The sequence below is a fragment of the Nomia melanderi genome, unplaced genomic scaffold (genome assembly GCF_051020985.1).
Source record: "Nomia melanderi isolate GNS246 unplaced genomic scaffold, iyNomMela1 scaffold0090, whole genome shotgun sequence".
Classification (NCBI taxonomy): domain Eukaryota; kingdom Metazoa; phylum Arthropoda; class Insecta; order Hymenoptera; family Halictidae; genus Nomia; species Nomia melanderi.
In genome coordinates, this window is record NW_027475205.1 from 107490 (window position 1) to 113706 (window position 6217).

Consider the following 6217-nt stretch of genomic DNA (forward strand, 5'->3'; position numbering starts at 1 on the left):
CCCGATCGCGAGAACCCCTGAGCGTAATCGCGAGCTCAGATCTCGCCTCGCTCCACTGCCAACGCAATCCGAGCAGGTCCCGACTCCTGCGTGCCGCGTTCCGTGCCCTCGACCACAGCGAAGAAATGTCCCCCCCGTCCCTGGCGAAGTACCCCTCCAGCGAACCAGAGAGGTACTCGGCCAGGTCATTGTTCGACGGGTTGGTATGGCCGATTTTCCTGGCTACAGCCTCGCGCAGCGAGTTCCAGGCCAACTCCCTGACCACCGCATCATCCGCCGTCAAAAGACGGAACGCATGTGCGATGGTCAGGACGTCGGCCTGACTCCGCGATGCGGAGTGTATCAGATATTAAGCTGATAAGAACAGATAAAAGGCGTTTATTTCCAAAACATGTTCCCCCGGTCTTACAATGTTCGGCCGGGGGTAGGTACAATATTACGCCTTTACGGCGAAGGTGGCTGACTCATTTTTAATAATTATATTATGTTTCAAATACTACTTGCATTATTGCTATTTTCATAAGCGCAGCTATTCTTATATACATAGGCGAATCCATATACTAAGTACTAGATAAATAGCGAGCGAATAAATAAATAGGTAATTAATACATATAGACGAATAACATAAATAAATAAGGAAATAAATAAATAAATAAATAGCTAAAAGAAAATATAAATAAAGATAAAATAATACTAAAATGAGACGACGTTAATACATGGATACATGCGCATACAAAGTTAGGTGAATAGTACGGGGTGTAGTTTATGTCTAATATCGCCGGCTTCGGGACTTTGAGTGCCCGGCCCTTCGCCATATTAATACAATAAAATTATAACATAATAGATAACAAAAGTATCAAACGGAGTACAATAGATAAATAAATAAAATAGATAGAATAAAGAGGATAAATACAATAAATAAAATGAACGAAATAAATAAAATAGACAAAATAAATAAAATAAATAAATGAATAAATAAGATAGATAAAGTAAATAAAATAAATAAATAACTAAATAATTATCACAAACAATAAATAGTCAATAAATAGCTAAATAAATGACTAAAGATAGATAGATGGGCAGGTGAATAAATATAGTTAATCGCATAGCACTGTATACGTTTAATAGAATATGCTGATAGGGCGTCCGCGCGGAAACAAGGTCGGTGGGGCAGTGGCATGCAAGCTGGGGGGGGGGCATTCAGATACGGAGAAACAGGTAGTAAAATAATAGAGAAGAAAGTGAGTAACGTGGTTAGAGTAAAAGTAAGATTAAAATTAAAATAGGTCAGTGATTAAAACAAAGAAAGAAAAGCAGATAGGTTAGTATGTACAGCCATTATCACGAAATAAATAGAAGAAATAAAATTAGTAATAAATAGGTAAAATAAATAGATAAATAATGAATAGATAAAAAGAAGATTAATAAATAAAATAGATAAATAAATAACAAACAGATAAAATGTATAAATTAATTGTTAATATAGATGAATAAAATAAGTGTTTAAAATAATAGATATTTAAAATAATAATTAAATAAGTAAAATAAGAAAGTAGGTAGAATAAGTCAGTCAATTAGTCCAACAAAACATCTATATTAAGTTAGTTAGCTAAAGCAATTAGAATACGTATAAAAATAAATAAAAGAAAGGTAAATATCACAAGTCATATGACTAGGGAAGATAAATACAATGAAAATAATTTGACTAGATAAATAACTAAATATATAAATAATAAATACTAAATAACCAATTATAGAAATAAAGAGAGAGAGTAAAAATAATTAATGAATTAAGAAAAGAAAAGAAAAGAAAAGAAAAGGAAAGAAAAGAAAAGAAAAGAAAAGAAAAGAAAAAGAAAAAAAAAAAAAAAGGAAAAAGAAGAGAAAAGAAGTAATGAAAAAGAAAAATCTTCTAATTGGATTAGCCACTCTACAATAATAGATGTTAATTAATAAAATTACTGGCTACATACTACTAATCCTATCCACTTACCTGGCTCACTGCTGTTCCCCGCTTGCTGCTCTCCTGCCTACATCGGGAGAGTGAACCCCCGCAGATTTTCACTGGGTCGGCCTGGATCAGGGGCCGGGGCATCCTCGGTGAGTGCCTCGCGATACTGGCGAACTCCCGAGACGTGCTCCACGTAGATATCCCGGCTCCACCGGACAGTCTCCGACACAATGAGCCGGCGCATCAGAGATGCGTACCGATTACCGATACGCAAGATCTTCAGCACCGACTCATTGGCCGGATCCCACGAGCCGAGAGCACCAACGACGATCGCGGAGACCGCCACCCGATAACCGCGCCCTCCGAGAACGTCGGCCAGGGGCTTATACTTTTGTATCTTTCGCGCCCTGGCCTCCTCGAACGAAATATACTCGTTCTCGAAGGGCACGGTAACATCGACGATGACGATGCTCCTTGAGGGCTCGTGCCTAACAACAATGTCAGGCCTAAGAGCCCCCAGATCCCCGTCGACGCCCTCGACTGTCCGGTTTACCCTTAATTCCCCTGGGAGCCGGCAGGCCTTACGGATACGGGAAACCACCGCATCGTGGCGAAGTTGCCAGGCCGCCGAGTGCGGACGACAGTGGCAAAGGACGTGGGGAAGGGATTCGAGCTCCGCCCCGCATCGCCGGCAACGCTTATCACCCTCACCCCAGCGCCTTGCCCCGTTGAGAGGCAAGACGTCGAGGCGAGCTCGGTGAATAAAGCGCCAATCGGCGAAGCGGGTGAAGCTGCCGCCGCGGAGGAAGTGGTTTGAAGCACCACTCCGCGACGACACCCCAAATACCTTCCCCTGGTCCCTCTTACGCTGAAGGCGTTGATGGTAGTATTCTACCACTGCCATCCGCAATCGGCGGATAATCTGGCCCCTCGCCACGGGCGGAACTATGGTCTCCCGATCGCGAGAACCCCTGAGCGTAACCGAGAGCTCAGATCTCGCCTCGCTCCACTGCCAACGCAATCCGAGCAGGTCCCGACTCCTGCGTGCCGCGTTCCGTGCCCTCGACCACAGTGAGGAAACGTCCCCCCCGTCCCTGGCGAAGTACCCCTCCAGCGAACCAGAGAGGTACTCGGCCAGGTCATTGTTCGACGGGTTGGTATGGCCGATTTTCCTGGCTACAGCCTCGCGCAGCGAGTTCCAGGCCAACTCCCTGACCACCGCATCATCCGCCGTCAAAAGACGGAACGCATGGGCGATGGTCAGGACGTCGGCCATGTCAGCAAGCGGAAGCAGTCCACATCCCCCCCTACTGGGTGGGAGGTAGACTACCTCCGCGCTGGCCCGCTGCGGGAGGTTGAGCCAGGACTTGGCCATACGTCGCACTCGCTTGTCGACTTCGACTAAGGGACGTTTCTCCACGTGGGCTCCCCGCAGGTAGAAGTCGAGGCGTGGCAGTATAAAAGCTGCCACGGTCTCGGCCTTCTGCCACGGGGCCAAGAGGGAACGGTCGACGGCCTGCAGGTCCTGAACCAGCTCGTCGATCGTCAGCAGTGGGGTTTGACGGACCTGAAACCCGGTGGGAACGCCCAGGTGTTCATAGGGCTCACCGGCTATCAGGGCGCGCATTTGCTGACCCTGGATGGTGAAGCGAGTGGCACGGATCCCGCGCGGCCCCCTGCCACGATGGTGGAGGGTCGCGCATTTTGCGGGATTAAACCGCAATCCGATGCCACTCGCCGCAGCATCCACTGCCTTTAGCAGCGTTTCCATGCCCTCCGGGGTGTCGGCGATCAACGCGAGATCGTCCGCGTACGCCAGGACACTGTGCCGATGGCCGTGCAGCGTGTAACCCGCCGAGGTTCCGGTAGCTGCGCGCAGCACCGGTTCCAGGGCGAGGTTAAACGCCACAGGGCTCATCGGACAGCCCTGGCGCACCCCGGAGAGGATGGGAACGGGGTCGGTAAACCCGTCGGCGGTCCGCACCCGCGTGGTGCAACCGTGGTACATACTCTTCAGAATATTCTGAAGAGTAGAGGGAACCCCGGCCTCCACGAAGGATTGGTAGATGGAAGCGTGGGGGACCGAGCCGAACGCGTTCGACAGGTCCAGCCACGCCACCACCACCTGACGCCCCCACCTGCGAGCGTCTGTAAGGGCTCCCTGCAGCACGAAGTTATGTTCGTAACACCCCTCGTACGGTAGGAAGCCCTTTTGCGCGGGACTTAGGCGCTTATTTTTGACCGACCACGCGACGAGACGGTCAGCCAGAACAGCGGCGAAGAGCTTCGGGGTCGTATCGGACATGGCCAGCGGCCGCCAGCTCGACAGGTCGTCGCGACCGCCCTTTTTGTGCACGAGCACAGTGTTGGAAGTTTTCCAACACGAGGGGACCGACTCCAGACGAAGACATAGATTAAACAAAGAGGTCAGCAGATGTGACCCCGGATCTGCCCTTTTTAGATCATTGTAAGTTAGACCGTCGGGACCGGGCGCAGAGTTTGTCATACGCCTGATCCGACGATCCACCTCACTCACTTCGAAGAGCTTCACCAAGGCCACATTGCTGGCCTCGTCTGGAGCCTCGATGGAAGGCGGGGGAGGCCTAGCTCCCAGGTTCCCCGCCGGTGAGTACATGTTGAGGAAGTACTCGTGTACCCTGTCCTTTGGCACTTTGCAGTGCAAGGACGGGCCCATGAGCACCTCCTGAACAGCACGCCGACGGTTCTGCCTGAAGAGCCGTTGTATACGCGTAGCCTCCCTTACCTGGTCCCCCCGCGTTGGTCCACCTGCCAACACAGGACGATCGCGGTGACCGTTCGAACCGCAAGCCGCTTGGCCGCCCGACACGTCCCTAGCTCTCGCACGCTGTTGGGGCCTATCCGTCCCGCCCCCTCTCGTGGTCGGTCCCTCGACTCTGAAGCCCTGAAGGTATGCTGCGATTTCCCTCGCAACATCCACCAGCTGCTCCAGGGAGCCAGCGTTCTGCGCCATTCCGATCAACAACTCTCTCTCCGAAGGAAACGCTTCCCCGACCAGAGGCCGGATGGCGTCCCTTCTTCGAGAGGGCTGCCCGGGTGCCGCAGGACGCCTGGGCTCACGAGGTCCCGAGGCACGCGAGGGTGCGGTCGGTCTGCGACTTCTCGCAGGTGCGGTCGCCTCCGTCGCGGAGGCAGGAGCACCCCTCACGGTTGCATCCACGGGGACGGGCCTCCGATTATCCCTCCCCGCGCGATTCAAAACTACCCCTTCCCGCAAAGTAGAAATGGAGCCGGGGGCACTACGGGGGACGCTCGGGAGTCGCGTGGGGCTAGCAGGTGTTACGCTACTCACCGAGGCTTCTCCGGAGCACCCTGCTCCAGGCCGATGCGCACTGTTGTGCGCAACGCTGTTGTTATTGTTGCTGCTGCTGCTGCTGCCCGGTGGCGGCCGGGCGGGGGACTTTTCCCGCGGTGGTTGGGCGGGCGGAGGCGTCGTCCTCTTCGCTGGCGGCAGCGGCTGCGCCTCCTCGTCGGACGACGAGCTGGACGACGGGATCCCGCGGTGGTGGCGTCGGCGGGATCCAGCGGCGATTCGCCACGGCTCCGGTGATGAATCGGGGCTAACGACTGCCCCGGCCGGCTGCGGCACCTCCACCTCTTCGATGGGTGGGAGGAGCGGGGCCGCTGGAGATGGTGGTAGCGGCCTGGCCACCATCGCTCCTCCCACAATAGGCAGGGGGGTCATAATCGGCCCCCCGCTGCAGGTGGTGGTAACGGTGGAGGTGCATAACGTCACCATGCTCGCCGATATTACCGGAGACGGAGCCCCCTGCTCGCCGCGGATGGTCGGCGGCGTCCTGGGGCTCCGGTGCTTCCTCGGTGGGGGGCTGCGTCTTGGTGGTGTAGGCCCGGGTGGTGAAGTGGTGGCCCGGGATGCTGGACGCAGCCCCCTTTCCGGTACGACGTCAATCGGCGAGGGAGGTGACGTAAATGACGGGGCGCCTGCTGTGACGGCGGCGTAGGATGGTGAGGCCGCCGTCCTTACCCCCGAGGGTTTCCGTTGGGCGGCCCGAGGTGGTGTGGGGCCGCTGGAGGGACTCTTTCCCTGTACCACCGCCCTTGGTGATGGTGTGTGGGCGGTGGGAGTCCCTCCTACTCTCGGGGGCGTTCTTCTGGCTCCGGTCGGAGCCGCTACCGTCCTCCGGGTGGTGGTGGTGGCAGTTCTTCTGCCCACCTCCACCGGGACTTTGGCACCCCTCATACCCCGTTTCACCCGCCCTTGGGTGG

The 6217-nt window shown here is 53.7% G+C and overlaps 1 pseudogene; it reads right to left on the reverse strand.

Moving 5' to 3' along the window:
• Nucleotides 1-322: 322 nt before the first annotated feature.
• On the reverse strand, nt 323-370 carry LOC116434476 (U2 spliceosomal RNA; annotated as a pseudogene).
• Between the last annotated feature and the right edge of the window lie 5847 nt (nt 371-6217).